Source organism: Grammomys surdaster, unplaced genomic scaffold (assembly GCF_004785775.1).
Source record: "Grammomys surdaster isolate TR1022 unplaced genomic scaffold, NIH_TR_1.0 357, whole genome shotgun sequence".
NCBI lineage: Eukaryota > Metazoa > Chordata > Mammalia > Rodentia > Muridae > Grammomys > Grammomys surdaster.
In genome coordinates this window covers 87,641-106,164 of record NW_021604776.1, presented here as the reverse complement: position 1 = coordinate 106,164, position 18,524 = coordinate 87,641, and the positions used below count along the sequence as shown (strand labels likewise).

The window sequence follows — 18,524 nt, the reverse complement described above, 5'->3', positions numbered from 1 at the left end:
CTTCCCTTCTTTGAGGAGAAAGAGAGGGGGATGGAGATAAGGGAGATGTGAGGGAGGGGCTAGGAGGATAGGAGGGAAGCCTCGATCAGGATGTAAAGCAAATAACTAAATAAAATTTAGAAATCCAACTGGAAATAGGATCTGCTTAAATCTGACAAGAACAAGAACATGATAATTTATAAGTGCATGGACGAGTAACCTTAGGTTGTACTATGTCACAAATGTAACTCGAATTAAATTCATTTTCAGTAAGTAGGTAAAATTGTTTATGTTGACTGGAGCAGAGGCTCCCCCTAAAACTGTAGCCTGACTGTGGTATCTGTTCTAGCGTCAGTGAGAGAGGAAGGGCCTACCATGGCAAAGACTGGATGTGCCAGGATTGGGAGATAGCCAGGGGGTCCACCCTCTCAGAGTAGAAGGGGTGGGGGGATTGCTGGTCTCTGTGAGAGGTGACTGGGAGGGGGCAGCATTTGATGTAAATAAATAAATTTAAAAATTGTATATGCTGTGTCTCCTAATATTAAGAGAGGAAATCAAATAAAAAAGAGCTAATAATGTTTAGAAGGATGTAAGAACACGTTTTCTGTAACAAAAAGATAAAAAAGAATATGCTTTTAGATTAAAAAGGGATATTTAGGTGGTACTTTTGTCCTAAAATAAAAGATTATTTTCAAAGAGGTATACTACAAAATCAAAATAATTAAGCATGTTTCACAGGGTCTGAAATAAGAAGTAAGTCTTGATGGCACTTCACCAAGGCTTAAATCGCACATCTTTCTACGATCTCCGTGCCATCAGGGTGAATGGGGTGAAGATAGATTTTTACACATTTCGAGACAGTGCAGTGCTGATTGAGGGTGTGGTGTCACTCTGAGAAACAACTACTTGGGATTTCACCAGCTCAATGAGTTGTAATGTAGCTTTCCCAGGTGCCTGGTGGATCTCAACTTCCCAGCACCTGGTTTGGACATCAGAACTGTCAGAATGAGGAGATCCTGAACAGCCTTATGTATGTCTGCCCTGGGGTTGTATATTAGCCCACCTTCAATCTTACCTTACACACAATCTTCAATCACAAGCTTAAAGTGTGATGTCACTGCACAGAATGAGCATTCTGTCTTTGCCTATCTGGAAGACAAGCTGCTCTACCCTTATGATGACCCATTCTCTCTCACGACTGGTCCCAAGCTCATCATGTGGTGTCACTCAGATGTAGCCTGGAACTTTGAAGTTTCTCATCGGACCAGAAGGGGAGGCCTTCCATCGTTACAGCTACACCTTCCAAACCATCAACATTAACCCTGACATCAAATGTCTCAAAGCTGCCTTCTAAAATGTGGACTGCTGGGGCTAGGGATTTCTCAGTGTTTCTACTCCCAAGGTAGTCTTTTTTTGGGATTCCGTATTATATCCTAAGGAGACATTGGGGGACTAAATAGTTCCCTTAATATCACTTCCTTCATTGAACACCTTGCTTTCTCTCCCTGCCTGTTTTCTTTAGCTCCCTCAAGGCTCTTGGTGAGTTCACTTGGGGGTTCGAAGTCTGGTAGGATCTGAGCCTTTACAGACTGATGGCACCTTCCTAAACCCTTATGGGAGATGTCTGGGCCCAGAGCCAGACTTCTTTAGAGTCCAATAAAGGGCTGGTGGGGGTGGGGGTGAGGAGAAGACTTTAAAAAATGGTAAACTTTAAAAAAAATCTAAGGTCAGATATTAGGAGAGAAGGACAAAATCACAGAAACACTGTAAGTTAACTTTTGACTTTGGAATTTTGAAATAACAAGGACAAAATGGAAACAATCCTAAGACCCAGGGAAAAGATTGTAGGCAAGAGAATAAGCCCGATTGATATAACAGGTTTAGTCCTTGGGAATGTTTTTGTTTTTCCTCAGGCAGAATGACCTTGCACCCTAGAAAAAACACAGGCTAAAGAGATTCTTAAAGGGGCAATGTTTGCCACAGGCTATTGGAAACAAATACACTTGGAACCTGGTAAATTATAGTCATCATGTGTCTCCTAGTTCCTGAGTGTGGCTTATAAAAATGTCAAATTTCAATATGGGAGCTAAGTTCTCTGTATTAGTTGATAGCCAGGACCTTTTTATAAACAAATTTATGTAATAATCTGTGCTTGTGAGACTGACCAAAAACCCCCAAATCTTATTTTTGTATGTTTTAGTCTTAGAGATTACGATTAGTTTAGACAGAATATTTTCAGTCTATAAGAGTTTACATAATAGTACAAGAGCACATACAGACAGGGATTGCTTTTGTTACCAGGTAGGTGACACATGATAAAAGAGCTGTATTAGGGCTCTCTAGGGGATCAGAAGTGAACAGAATAAATATGTATTACTGGAGGATTTGTTGGATTGGCTTATATGATATGGTCTGGATTGCCCAACAATAGCTATAGTCACATTTGAGAGGCTATGGACCAGTAGATGCTCAGTCTACAAGACTGGATGCCTCAGCATCCTCAATCTGGCACTGTAGATCTGATACCCCAGTTTTGCACTCATTGGAGTTATGTCTGGTACTTTCTTGTACTTGTTATTTCATAAGACTATTTCACCAGTTTGTATCCCCTCTCTCTTTGTTATGCTTAATTTGTCTAAAGTTTTGTCAGTCTAACATTTTATCAAAGAACCATCTTTCTTCACTAAATTTTTATACTGTGTTTGTTTGTTTCTATTTCACTAATTTCCTTGAATTTGTTTCTTCCTATTTCCTCTTTTTGGATGTTGTATGTTCCTGTTCTTCTAAAACTTTCAAGTGCATCATTAAATTATTAATACAAAATTCCTTCAGTTTTTTAATGTGGGCACTTAGTGCTATAAACTTTCCTCTTAGGACTGCTTATATGTGTCCCAGATATTTTTTTGATATGTTCTATTTATATTTTTATTTAAGTCTAGGAAATAAAACAAAATCCTTCTTGATTTCTTTTTATCTCAATTTTACTTTGGTAGTGTGTTGTTAAGTTTTCATAGATTTGTGTACTTTTTGCCAACTGTTGTTGATATATAGCTTTATTCCTTTGTGGTCAGATAGGAAACAGGTATTATTTCCCTATATTTGTTGAGTCTTGTTTTGTGTTCTAATATGTGGTCAATTTTGAAGAAAGTTTCATCAGCTACAGAGAAAAAAGTTATATTCTTTATATTTGGAACCAAATGTTCTATCAACCTACATTAAATCTCTTTGATTTACGATGTCATTTAACTCAAGAACTGTGTTTAGTTTTTTCCAGATGCCCTGTCTATTGGTGAGAGTATGGTATTAAAATCACCCACGAGCGTGGTGTTCTGGCCAGTCTGTGGTTTTAGATTGAATAATGTTTCATTTATGAAACAGGTACCTCTGTGTTTGGTGCATGCAAGTTTAGGATTATAATATCCTGTGGGTGGATTCTTTTCTTTGATGAATATAAATCCCTTCTTTATTTCCTCTAACTAGTTTTCATCTGATCTCCATTCTTTCAAATATTGAAATAGTTAGTACTTCTTGTTTCTTAGTTGCCTCTCCTTGAACATCTTTTCCCATCATTTTAGTTTTAGGTCATGTTTATCAATAATAAGATGTGTTTCTTGGAGCCAACAAAAAGATAGATCCTGTTTTCTAAACCAACTTATGAGAGTGAAGTAGGTAAGTAACATTTTGTTTGTTGATTTCAAGTCAGGTCTTTCTGCTTGTCTGTGTGTCAGGACGGTGAGTAAGAAGCTACCATCTTGGAAGTTCATCATCTTCATTACCTAGATATGGCCCTTCTCTGTCTGCTTATCAGAGATATGTCTCACTTCCACTCCTTCAACATTACAAGTTGGGCAGCACATGACAACACTCTAAAAACACATGTAACATGACTGCATTTAGCTATTGAGAAGGGCAAAGGATAAGGTGAAAGTCTATTTTTTTTTTGGTAAGAAAATTTGAGCATTTTTGGTCTTGACTGGATTGGATTGAATTGATTGATCCTGGAGTGTGCAGCTCCCAATGTGGAGAGAGAATGGGAAAGAGCAGATGTAGAAGTTAAGTCCTGTTCTTCTTCTCAACCCCATGTTCCCAGAAATAAGACTCAGACTCAAAATATATTCACAAATACCTTGGCCAGATAGCTAGGCTCATCTCTGACTAGATCATAACTAAAATAACCCATCTAATTTAACCTACATTCTGTCACATGGCAAGTTACCTGTGCTCAGGTGCCATGTGTCCATCTCCTCACATCTTCCTAGGTGGATCTCCTGAGCCTCACTCTATCCTAGAATTCTTTCTGCCTCTTGGGTGTCCCACCTTCTATTCTATTATTTTTAATAGGCTATAGGTTTTTAAATTGACAAGTGATGGATCCATACAATATACAACATATTCTCTCTATAGGAGGTGAAAAAAATGTCATTGGGAAAAACGGTTCTGGGAGACAGCCATATCTATCACCTTGGCTGGCCTAGCAGGGATTTGAGTCATGGCCTGAAGGCTTCAGGGTAGCCTAGACATAAGTCACCATGAGAAGTGATGCAGAAAGTCAGAGTGCAATAGTAAATAAGTTTTTATGTGGCCTGGATGTGGGGGAGAGAATTACGAAGGGCAGTGTATAATACTGAAGGCAGAATGACAGACTTGAGGTGGAAAAACATTATAGACATTATAAGAACATTTAAAAAGAGCTTGACATGAGTCAGAGAAGTGGGCATTATGGAAAGCATGGCAGAGAAGAAATAAAGACTAAAAGAAAGGCAGAAAGAAAGAAAGAAAGAAAGAAAGGAAGGAAGAAAGAAAGAAAGAAAGAAAGAAAGAAAGAAAGAAAGAAAGAAAGGAAGGAAGAGTTAACACACAAGAACATGTGACGGAGAAAAAGAAATTCCTTTTCTAACTTTTCTCCAAAAGATGGGGAGCCACAGCTCATGCTGCTGAGCAGGCAGAGATCAGGGAGATCACTTTTTTCTGTGTTAATTGATTAATTAATTAATTTACTTTACATCCTTATCAGAGCTTCCCCTCCCTCCTGTCCTCCCAGTCTCTCTCTCTCTCCCCTCCCCTTCCGCTATGTACCTCTCCCTTTCATGTCACAAGACTGAGCCCACCCTTGACACTATTAATAATATTCTGCTGTCCTTGCAGACAGGAGGCTAGCATGACAGTCATCTGAGTGACTTCACCCAGCAGCTGATGGAAACAGATGCAGAGAGCACATGTTTACAAGCTTTCTGCCACATCCACAAGATACGAAGGGACAAAGATAAGGAAAACCATTTGCTTACAAATTCCTGGGGAATAGTGTCTGGGATTACCTTCTTGTCAGAACAGTGGGCTTGTCAATTATTTCTCTCAAGGGCCAGACCAGAGGGGCAAGTGTGGCATGACTTTCCTAAGCTGTGGATCTGGTCTTAAAGTGACAGGGCCCCAATCTAAGCCATGGCTGGCTACAATATAAAACCCTGGACAGCAAGGTTCAGGAGTGACTCCCTGCTTCACAAAACTTAATACAAACAAAATATTTGATAGCTTAATAAACAGCACCCATAAGTATAAAATGTTTCTGAGTCCTTATAGTAAATCATCAAGCTTGAGGCTGCTCCTGTGGGCCGTCTGAACTAGAACATACTAAAAACGAAAGATAAGAAACTTCCGTGAGAAAGAAAAATGTTCCTAGGAGGAAATAACCTTCCCTTTGATGTGCCTTGATATGAAACATAAGCAAAACCCTGCTGACTGCCCCTTCTCTCCTTTTTGTTAACCTGTAACAACCTATCTTTTCCACATGGTTTCCTAAGTTCTAAGAGAGGCATTCATTACATTTCCTTATCCTCTTAAAAACATGTTTTAATTAAAATAGAATTACGTAAAAACTGCTCCTATGCCCCATCTCCACTCTCAAATTAAGTCTATTCGCTTTGAGTACCATTGTTACATACATAAATACATGTATGGACACATGCACGCACATCCACATACAGCTTCCTGAATCCATTTTTGTTGGCACTGTGCATATGCTTTCAAGGCTGACCACTCTGTACTAGATAACCAATAAGGAGGCTTATTTAGCCCTGGGAGAAGCTAATTTTCCTTCTCCTAGCAGTCTTTAGTTGCCTGTAGTTCTTTGTTTAGGGTGAGACTACATAAAAATGTATCCCCTTTCCAAATTAACATGCCCATTGATATTGCCATGATTTCTGTCTTGTTTATGCAGCCATTTCTATGAGAGACTGTTTCACAGCAATCTTCTTGGTATTCTGGCTCTTGCAATCTTTCTGTCCCCTCTTCTGCTATGTTCCCTCAGCCGTAGACGTGATGTAGATGTATTCACTGGGGATCGGCTCCCCATGATGCTGATTTCTGCAATGTGGGCAGTTGTAGTTTTCTCTGTGTTGGTCTCCATTTGTTGAAATCAGAGGCTTCATTGATGCAGATCTATAGGTTTAAGGTTAAGATTGAGAACGCAGTATGGAACAGTGCTAGTCTAGCAAAGTGGAGTTGTAGATCCTTTTCTAATGTCCCTGACCTCAGTAGCCCTAGGAAGCTGCCTAGGTTTCCAGTAGTAGGTGTATTTCTCTCCTGCTGAATAGGCCTTAGATCTAGCTAAACAGTTGCTGGTTGCTACTGACATGTGAGTAACACTTATTGCTCCTTTATGCATGCCTCACAATGCTGGTGTTACAACTAGATAGGTCTGTTTAGTTGCTTCCCTCCCTTAAAGTATTTCTTCACAGTATTTTCTGGAACAACGGAAGTTAAACTACAGAAAAAGGGCTTTCAAGGTGAGATACATGTCAAATCATCTGAGTCATGTGTCCTGTGTATATGGTGTCTTCAGCAATAGGAGTCCACCCTTAAACCATCAAAAGCAAGCAAAAATCACATAAATCATTATTGTTTGGGGAGTTGTTTGGACTATCCTGACTAACCATTCAAAAGGAGCTTTCTTGTGCATAATACTAGGGGTTTTGTTGGTCTATGGTCCTCTGGGGGTGATTGTCATCCCAAGTGGCTTAACTTCATATATATGCACATATATATACATGTATATGTATATATATGTATATATATATGTACGTATATATATGTGTGTGTGTATGCATATATATGTGTGTTTATGTATATTTGTTTGTATATATAAATATATGTATATATTCATATCTGTGAATATATATTGGAAAAATGGTGGTTAAACTATAGGAAAGAATATATATTCATTTCAATTATGCATATTTTTGTTAAAATTGCAGTGATCTATATTTAAGGCACGAATGTCTATGATCTTGAGTAGGGTCTCACTCCTTTCTCTGAAAATTTTCTGGGAATTTAAAAGAGGACTATTCCTTCCCTACATCCCTGTGATCTTATCAATCATAAACCACTTTGTGATTCCATTTATCTTCCTTAGTAATTGTCAAAAAAATAATAACCTTAAAATTCACCTAAATCCTATATAGAGAGTTATTGTAAAGACAATGAAGTCCAACTTTCTCTTGAGAAACCCATACCTGCGCTTGAATATACATTACTTTCTGAGACTGTCTTTAGAAAAATCTCATACTCACACTTTTGTGTGTGTTTTACTTTCTGAGTGCTTCTCTTTCTCTCTTAACCCTCAAGCTAAAAATCTATATTAAATGCCTTTAATAAAACCCCAACTCTGTTTCATTACACTAGTCATGAATTCAATATTGGGCTGAGTGGAGGTGTCTAAATGATTAGGGGACCCACCCAGGCTGCTGTGGGCAACAGCATGCAATTGCCAGTTTTGGTCATAGGAATGCAATTGTAGTTTCAAACTACTACATGGAAGTTTTAGAAATAAATTTTGTCTCATTCTGAGTAATTTGATGAAAGCTCATGCTGTCTCTCCTCTATTGTTGGTGGGACATGGGCACCACTTTATCTAGCATACTCATGTTCTAAATGCTATCCACTCCTTAATTACTTAGTGTCTCAGTTATCAGTTCACTGTGTGGCAGTGTTCATGTGAAGGGCTCAGTGTTATTCACAGTTTGAGCACCCACTAGTGGCCTTAGAATATAGCATTTGAGGCAGGATAGAAAATTATGGGGACATGTGAAGGCGAAGGGGACTTAGGAATCTGGTTAAAACTTCTCATCAGATTTAAAAATAATTAAAAGTTTCAACCTAAATAACGTTTCTAGCATAGAGATGATAGGGAAGACAGGAACATGATCTGGTATTGGGTGGGGAAGCAGGACTGAAACCCTGAGGGCCAGTTGAAAGAATGGAAACAGGCAACTTTGGGAGGTAGGAGGTAGGGGACCCTTTAGAATTACCAGAGACCTGGGAGGTGAGAGACTCTCAGGACTTAAAGGGAGGGACCTTAGATGAAATGCCCTACAGTAGGGAGAGGGAACTTGTAGAGTCTACCTCCAGTAGAAAGACAGGGCATCAAGTGAGGGATGGGGTTGCCATCCCACAGTCAAAAACTCTGACCCATAATTGTTCCTGCCTGAAAGAACTGCAGGGATGGAAATGGAGAGGAGCCTCAGAAAAAGAAGGTCCAGTGACAGGCCCAAAGTGGGATCCAGCTCAAGGAGAGGCCCCAAGGCCTGACACTATTACTGAGGCTATGGAGCACTCACAAAAAAGGACCTATCATGACTGCCCTCCAGAAGACCCAACAAGCATCTGAAAGAGTCAGATGCAGATATTTGTACCCAACCAATGGCGAGAAGCTGCTGACTCCTGTGGTTGAATTAGAGAAAAACTGGAAGAAGCTGAGGAGGAGGGGCGATCCTGTAGGGAGACCAGCAGTTTCAACTCACCTGGATCCCCAAGATCTCTCAGACACTGGACCAACAACCTGGCAGCAGCTGATATGAGGCCCCAACACATATACAGCAGAGGACTGCCGGGTCTGGGTTTAGTCAGATGCACCTAACACTCAAGAGACTCGAGGCCCCAGGGAGTGGGGAGGTCTGTTGGGTTGGGAGTAGGAGGGTGGAATGGGAGGGAGGGGACATCCTCATGGAGACAGGGGGGAAAGAAATGTGGGATGTGGAACAGTCAGAGGGTGGACCAGGAGGGGGACAAAATTTAGAGTGTAAAAAAAAATTAAATAAAATTAAAGTATTTTCAAGTGTTGGAAAGATATCTAAGAGACACTTGACAACCTGAGTTTGCTCCCTGGACTTGAAAAGATTTCAGGGAATAACAGATTCCTGAGATGGTTGTCTGGAGAAACAACAAAGCAGTCTGAACATTTTAAGTACTTGTTACATACCAAATCAGTTCACTTTCATACTAGGGATTATATATGTTTCATTGAATATGTAGATTGCTTTTGGTAGGATGAACATCGTCACAATATTCATCTTACCAACTCATGAGCATGAGAGTTTTGTTCCATCTTCTGGTATTTGTGTCAATATAAAGCTTTCATTGTATAAGTCTCTCACTTCCTTGTTTAGATTTATTCCTAGGAAATAATTGAGGCTATTGTGAATGGCATTGTTACCTTGATGCACTCTCAGTATGTTTGTCATTTGTGTACAGGAAAGCTAATAATCCGGGGATGTTAATCACTCGCCAGATGATGTCTAGTAGATTCATCTGTGTCTTTTATGTATAGAATTTTATGTTCTGCAAATAAATATACCTTTAATTCTTCTTTTTCTTCTTTATCTCCTTCACTTGTTTCATTGCTTTAGGAAGACTTCAAGTACTATGTTGAACAGGAACAAACACAGTTGACATCCTTCTATCGTGCCTGATTCTAGTAGAAATGCTGAGTTTCTCTCCTTTTAGAAGGATGTTGACGGTGGGATTGTTGTAGTTGCCTTAATCACATATCACCTATACATCTATTTTCTCATTGGTACAGGAAAGGACTTTCTGAACAGGATCCTGATCATGCAGCCATTAAGGCCAACATTGAATAAATGGAACTGCTGGGAGCCGACTCTTAGCCGAAAGCAGCTATCATCTTTACAGCCATCTCAAGCCATATACCCTGACAAGAGACTTGTTTTCAACGGCCCGAAACAGCTGAGCACACTCTGATAAACATCTTGTTACACTATTTAGTGCCCCCAGCTGCAAGGTGCACATGGTATCCATGACTACAAGACATGTGACGTAGTGCCTTCAGTTGAGCTTGTCCACGAGGGCAAGTCACGTGGTAAAGGGTATAAATACCCAGGATTTCCTTTCTATAGAGGGGACTTGATGAAATTTGATCAGATTCTGTCTTGTATCCATCTTTTGCGTCTCTCGCCCCTCTGTCCCCACTCTCTCTCTTGCTAGACCCTGACCTGCAGACCAGAGCAGCAGAACAGGCCATTACAAAGTAGCAGAATGGGCCGTTACAAAGGAACAGGCCGTTACATGGAACCTCATGAAACTTAATGTTTCTGGACAGCAAAAGACACCATCACTCAAGTTGAAGAGGAAGTACACAGAATAGGAAAAATCCATAGCAGCTATACATTCAACAAAAGGTTAGCATCTACAACATATAAGGAACTAAAAATGTATACATGTATAAATAAAGCAACCCAATTAAAAAATAGAGCTTAGAACTATTTAGAGAGTTTTCAAAAGATGAAATACAAATGGCCGAGAGACTTTAACACAGGGGTTCTCAACCTTCCAATTCCTCATGTTATGGTGACCAGAAAATTATTGTTGTAACTTTATAACTGTAATTTTGCTACTGTTATGATTCATAATGTAAATGCCTGTGTTTTCTGATGATCTTAGGTGACCCCTGTGAAAAGGTCATTCAACCCCCCAAGTCTCAATTCGAAGGTTGAGACCCATTGCTTTAACAGAACATTCACCATCATCAGGGAAATGCAAATTAAAATTAGTTTGGGATTTCATCTTACCTTAGTCAGAATGACTAAGATCTGGAAACAAATTATTTTAAAGGCTGGCATGGATGCAGAGGAAGAAGAGCATTTATTCTCTGCTGGTAGGGGTGAAAACTGGTGCAGGCATGATGGAAATCAGTGTGGCAGTTCTCCAAAAGGCAGGAATAGATCTACATGATCCAGCTATATCACTTTTGGGCTCATACCCAAAGGACTCTAGATCCTACTACAGAGATACTTGCTGCTTGTTCATCTTCACTTCTGCTTGATTCAATGAGACATGGATAATGAAAGTATGATATATTTACAGAGTGGATATTATTCCGCTATTATGAAAAATGAAATTGCTGGGAATGGCCGTGCACACCTATAACCCCAGCACTCAGGAAGCAGAGGCAAGTAGATCTCTGTGAGTTTGAGGACAGTCTTGTCTATGTAGTGAGTTCCAGACCAGGCAGAACAGTGAAAACATGTCTCAAAATAAAACAAAAGAACAAAAAAGAAAAAAAAAAGAAATTGGCAGGGAAATAGATGGAGCCGGAAAGAGTCGTTCTGAGTAACACAGGCCTGGGAAGACAGTACATCACATCTCTTCTTTCAGTTGTATATGTTAGCTTTGAATCTTTCCTGTATGCTTTATTTGGAATTCACTTAGAGGTCAGGAAACTACAAGAGCCGTGAAGAGGGGCTTTCCAGGGTGGAGAGCTAGAATGCATTGGTTTAAAGGCTTAAAAGTAAATTATGGAACAGGAAGAGATAAATTGGAACGGAGGAGGGCAATACAGAGTAGAAGAGGGAAATTGTGAGGGATAAATAATACTAAAGACTTTTCTAAAAAGCCATATGTAAAGATACTACCGTAGAAGCTTTCTAAACTATATTTGCAGAATCCATGAAAAGAGTTAAAATAGAGTTATTCTATAACAGATTGACAAGGACTAGCAAATAAAAAGCCCATTTCCCAGGAGTGTGCTACTTCTTTTTGGAGTTGTTGGCCTCTACAGTTCCAAAGATCCCCAGACACTAAAGACTATTTTCAATGCTCTTGGTTACCCTCCAACACTTGATATTAGGATTCTACTGTTACAGATATTACACATCCGAGTCATAGGACATGGAGAAATCAAACTGATATAAAACTGGACTCTTCATCCCTCCTGGCTAGCTTGCGTAGTGCAAGAAGTTGCTATACGTTGTGTTGGAGGAGAAAAGTAGTCATCAGTTTTACCTAGATGTGAGAGTCCTGTGAGCTACAGTAATGACTGGCTGGGCAAGATGTGCCCACTGGTACAATCATAGTACAAAAGTCTTAAGAGTAATCAACCACTCTTTGATTTGGTGTAGGTCCCACTACACAGGATGGAACCCCTACCTGGCATAATTACTGGGCTAAGAATGTATGACTAAATATAACACAGACCCTAGAAGAGAGCATACTACTATTACTCTATTAAATACATATAATATAAAATTAACTCCTATCAGTATCAGGAATTATCTGATTAATCCCCAGATTAAGGCATCTTATAACCTTGATCAGAGAAACTCCATGTTACAGGAGATGGTGATCAACACAGAAACCCACAACTGGCCAATGTGTACAGGATAAGAGGTAGAATTTTTAGCCATAGATGGAACATGTGTACTACACCTTTTCCCCCAAAGGCTCAGAGATCATTGTTGAAAAGGAAGCGGAAAGAGTATAAAGGCCAGAGGCATCGGATGACTGCAAGGAGACAGTGGCTTCTGGATACAGCAGTGCAGTTTTGCATGTGAACTGACAGTATTTGTGACAGCATATATTTACCCATGCAAGCCTAACCCAGACCAAATTCTCAATCCAAATATTGCTGAAATCCTGAAAATCATTAAAGACATAATACTCTCCTAAACAGGAAAATCTAAAAGGAACATATAAACTTCTAGACTCGTATGACCTATCAAAATTAAAGTAAGATGAAACAATTAAAGCAGATCTGTAACAGTGAGATCAAATCATTAATCAAAATGATTAATCCAGGTCCAAGATGATTTACTGTAAATTTTACCAAACCTTCAGAAAGAACCACTTTCAAATACACTGTTTTTTCTCCAGTGGCTGTTTCTGGCATTTGTGTGGAAAATGAAGTAGCTGAAGATTCATGGCTTTCTACTCAGTCCTTTTTGTGTGTGTATCCAATTGATATACATATCAATTTTTTCCTTTCCCAATATTATCCTTTTTTGTTACTATGGCTCTAAAGTATATTTGAAATCAAGAACGACATTTTACTTTATTCATTGAATTTTGCTTAGTATTGCACTGACTACCTGAGATCTTTTATGCTTCCAAACAAATTTTAAGATTTCTTTTTTATATTTCTTTTTTAATATTTATCTTTCCTACTTTTATTTTTTATTAATCATTCCATTCATTTACATCTCAAATGATATTCCACGTCCCAGTTACTCCTCCACAACCCCCCCATCCCACATCTGCCCTCTCCCCCTCCCCTTTGCCTCTATGAGGGTACTCTTCCACTCACACACCCTCTCCTGCCCTACCGCTCCAGCATCACCATACGCTCAGGCATCAAACCTCCACAGGACCAAGGGCCTCCCTTCCCATTGATGTCAGGCAAGGCTATCCGCTCTACATATGTATCTGGAGCTATGGATCCCTTCCTGTACACTCCTTGGTGGGTGGTCTAGTCCCCGGGAGCACTGAGTGGTCCGGTCAGCTGATGTTGTTCTTCCAATGGGGTTGCAATACTCCTCTGCTCCTCCAGTCCTTCTGCAAGCTCCCCCACAGGAGTCCCTGAGCTCAGTCTGATGATTGGCTCCAAGAATCCATATCTGCATTGGTCAGTTGCTGGCTGAACCTCCCAAGGAACTGCCACACCAGCTTTCTGTCAGCAAGTACCTATGGCAATGGCAACAGTGTCAGGGTTTGGTATTTGCAGACATGATGGATCCCAGGTAGGGACAGTTCCCAGATGGCCCTTCCTTCAGTCTTTTTTGTTCCTGTTCTTCCTTTAGACAGGAACATTTCTGGGTTAACAATTTTGAGATGGGTGGGTGGCCCCATCCCTCAACTGGGGGCTGTGCCTATCTACTGGAGCTGGTCTCTACAGGTTCTGTCTCCCCTTTGCTGCTCATTTTGGCTAAAGTCATCCCCGTTGGGTCCTGGGAGCCTCTCTTTTCCCTGGCGTCTGGGATCCACCAGTGGCTACCCCCAGTTCCAGATGGCTCAGCTGTTAAAGGCTAGGCTCACAGCCCTTTTATATTTCTATGATGAATGGGTTTAGAATTAGTTGGGGATTTATTGAATCTGAGATTACTTTTGATAAGGCATCTATTTCTGCATTATTGATGCTTCTGATATATGAGCATGAAAGAGCCTCTCTTCTCTTGAGTATTTTAAAGTTTTCACTGTAGAGCTCTCTCACTTCCTCGATTAGATTTATTCTTAAGTAATTTTGTTTGATGTTTATGAGAGTAGCTTCCCCCTGCTTTCTTCCTCATCCTGCTTGTTACCGGTATAGAGGTGAGCTAGTGAGTTTTGTCTAATTCTGTATCCTGCTAATTGCTGACAGGGGTTATTAGCTCTAAACATTTTCTAGTGAAGACTTTGGGATCTCTTATGTATAGAATCATATTATTTTCAAATAGTGATACTTTGACTTCCCTTTCTTATTTGTATTCTCATTATTATTAGTTTTTCTTAGGATTGTTTCTGCTAAGACTTCCTGTACTGCACGAAAATGAGGAATGTGGACACTCTTTTTGTTCCTGGTTTTTGTAGAAATGTTTTATACAATGTCTGTAAGTTTGTCCCACTTTGTCTGTTATGTTGTTATGTTGAGATATATTCTTTCCATTCCCATTTTCTTCAGTAATTTTATCATGAAGGAATATTTTATTTTGTCTAAATCCTTTTCTGTCTACACAAATGGTCTTATGATTTTTATCCCTGAATTCATTTACATGATGTGACATTTTTGATGTCCATATGTTGAACCATCCCTACACGTGTGAAATAATACTAAATTAATCATAATGAATGATCCTTTTGATGTGTTCTTGGATTTGGTTTACAAGCATGTTGTTAAGAATTGTTTTCATCTATGTTATTCAGGTAACTTAGTCTGTAATTTTCTATTTTTATCTTATCATTGTTTAGTTTTGACATCAATATAATACTGGCTTTATAAAAAGGGTTTGGTAATATTTTTTGCTTTCTTTTAATGGAACAATTTGAGAAGTATTGGTTCTTCTTCTACTCCTTTGGAGCCTCTGGTGAGTCATTTTGTCACCAGGTCTCCTTTCCTCTGTCCCAGTGCAACACAGGAGGTATACCTTTAGGCTATTGATGTCTTTGACAATTGCAGCTGCTTTCTCAGCACCAACTTGAACGCTCTATTGTCTTGAAATTTCCTCTATGGGGTAAATTAGTTCATTATCTTTGAATTCAACTTCACTCAGATTCTAAGGACTTGGGTAGAAAGAGGCCGTGTTAATGGTCAGAATACCACAAGGATGGCCCCTAGCCTATTTCCCCCCCCCCATAAGAACCGTTTTCTTTGTCTGTCCTAGTTTTCTTTCTGTTGCTGTGATAAAACACAGACCAAAAGCAGCATAGGGCAGGAAATGACTCATTTGGCTTACACATCCAGGTCACAGTCCATCACTGAGGGAAGTCAGGGTCGGAACTCAAACATGTACTTGAAACAAAACACAGGGAAATGGTGTTTTCTGGATTGCTTACTGGCTTATGCTTGTACAGCGCAGGATCATCTGTCCAAGGAATGATGATACCCATAGTAGGCTGGGGCCCCCTACATAAATTCTCAATCAAGACAACATCACAGACATTCCCACAGGCCAATCTGGAGTATCCCTTAACTGAGATCACCTTCTCAGATGACTCTAGGATGTGTTAAGTTACTAGGACAACCTCTAAAACCCCATGAGCCTGGCCTCTACTGTCAGTGTTTCTTCAAGCATCACCATCTTTCAATATTCTACCAGAATTGCTCATTGAGTTGTGCTTCTGCAATTCAAGAGCTTTTCTATCCCAAAGTTCTATAGTCTCCCATATCCTTCCTAAAGCTAGTTTCAAATGCTTATGGACCATATAGCAAAAGCTCCACCTCTCATTACCAACTTCTGCATTAGTTTATTTTCATCTTCCTGTGATAAAATACCTCTACAAAGACAACTTGACAAAGGATTTATTCTAGATCACAGTTCAAGGGTACAGCCCATCATGCCACGGAAGTCAATGTGGCAGAAACTGAAGCATTGAGTCATATCGCATCCATAGTCAGGAATCAGACAGAGAAAAGGACCAATGCATCCTACTGTTCAACTCCCTTTCTCCACTTCTTCAGTCCAGGAGCCCAATCAAGGAATGGCACCACCCACAGCATGAACATCTTCTCACCTCAATTAATTCAATCAAAATAATTCTCCATGACATCCATCTCCTAAGTGATTATAGACTCTGTCCAGTTGACAATAGTAACCAACAGAGGTACATTGAACAGTCAAGTCCAGCCCTAGCTACATAGACCCAGTTTCAAAAGAAATAAAAATAGTGATGTAAATTCTTTATTTTTGTGATCCACACTTAATTCTAAGCCCCCACTGCTGGTCTTCAGCATTTGTATTTCTACAAACAACCCAGCTAAGGTTATTCTAGCCCTTTTCTAGCAGGTTTCTCAGTGTTCTTCCATTCTTAATGAGTTGTCCAATTAAAAAGCCACTTTACTTGGAAGAATCAATAGCATTCCAAGAATGCCACAAGAATAGTAAACATCTATATTTCTACTCACCAGAAAACACTCTCTTGTCTGTCCATCTAGGCAGGAAACCTGGGGGATTATTTTCAAGTTCATAGAAAGGAACAGTATGGTGGTTATTTATTTTTCATGACACTTCTTTAAACATGGAAGGTCACATGGTGTTTTATTTTCACAGTTTTCCTCAAAGTACTTAGACTTTACTCAAATCCACACAGAATTATAAGAGCAAAGGGGATCCTGATTGGCCATTGCTAGGATATCATTCCTTTAAGTCCAAGGCAGTGTGATTAAGAATAATATCATCAGTACACTACAGACCCAACAGGTACTCATAGACAAAACAGGCATCTTGGGATGGAGGATAGCATGGGGAATCCTGGTAGTGCTTCTCATAGGAGACAGGAAACTACTATGATAATGTTGATAGTCTCTATGAAGACACACCAGTGGAGTAGCACTAATTACACAAATGTGGGAACAATGCAGCAACTATAAAAGTTGTGAGCTTTATTGTTAAGATACTCTGACTCACTGTACAGTAACATAAACCCTGATTAAGTCATTCTGGAGCATTATCCAAAAGGCTTAATTCTTACCCTTTATCAAATCTCTTAAAGTTCTTCATTAGGAAAAGGAGGAAAACGTAATAAAATAATTTAAATAAAACCATGCCTGAGGATGCTACACGACAAACTTTCCAATCACACTTTTGAGGAATATTTTTTTTTAACTACCTCAGTGTTTCATCAAAAGCTAATGTTTTAAAAAATACAAGGTTTATAGCATAATCATCATCAAAGAAGATTCATCCAGCAAGTGATGGGAACAGATGCAGAAACTCACAGCCAAACTGTAGATGAGGCTCGGGGAACACCAAAGAAGAGGAGGAGGATTGTAGGAGCTAGAGGGGGCTGAGGACACCAGGAGAACACGACCCACAGAGTCAACTAAGCAGTGCTCACAGAGACTAAAGCAGCAATCACAGAGTCCGTATGGGTCTGTGCTAGGTCCTCTGCATATATGTAATGGTTGTGTAGCTTGGTGTTCTTGTGGGACTTTAACAGTGGGACAGGATGGGGGCGTCTCTGATTCTTTTGCATGCTCTTAGGACCACTTTCCTCCTATTGAGTTGCTTCATCCAACCTTGATGAGGGTTTGTGCCTAGTCTTATTGTAGCTTGTTATGCCATGTTCAGTTGATATCCCTGGGAGGCCTGCTCTTTTCTGAAGGGAAATGGAGGAGGAGAGGATTTGGGGGAGAGAGAAAGTGGGTGGGATGGGAAGACTAGAGGGAAGGGAAACTGCAGTTGGAATGTACTGTATGAGAGAAGAAAAGCTAATAAAATATGAGGTTTATTCCATTTGATAAAATTTTAGCATGATGAAACATTCCTGTGGACCTTGTGCTGAATGTAAAATACAATTAATTCATTTAAAATAGTAAAACAAAACAACAAAGCCATCTAAACATTTTACGTACTTGTTGCATACAGCAGCAGTTCACTTTTCAGTATTAAATATGTATTAATTTGGTATTGCACATTACCAGAAACTTACTGAGTAAAAATTTCAGTGTATGACTCTTGTAATTTTGGTGTCAGAAATATAAAACTCTATTTTCCTAGTTTTAAAATGTTAGCAAGGTTTCCTTTTCAGAGGCTTGAAGGAGAAGCTGTTTCTTTGGACTTACCATCTTCTAAAGCTTGTTTCTATTCCTTGTTTATGGTGGCTTGCTCTATTTTCCAGGCCAACGAAACAGTATTTTCCCTTTTCTCCAACTTCCATGTCAGACTCACATCTCTCTAAAATTCTGAATCTTCTACTTACATTTTGCAGTTATGCTGAGCCTGATCCACAATATCCTTATCTCAAAATCCTTGGTCATTTTTTTTGTTTTTTTTTTGTTTGTTTTTTTT

The 18,524-nt window shown here is 39.5% G+C and overlaps 1 pseudogene; it reads left to right on the top strand.

Moving 5' to 3' along the window:
• Positions 1 to 742: 742 nt before the first annotated feature.
• On the top strand, positions 743 to 1,333 carry LOC114631305 (annotated as a pseudogene).
• Positions 1,334 to 18,524: the final 17,191 nt, after the last annotated feature.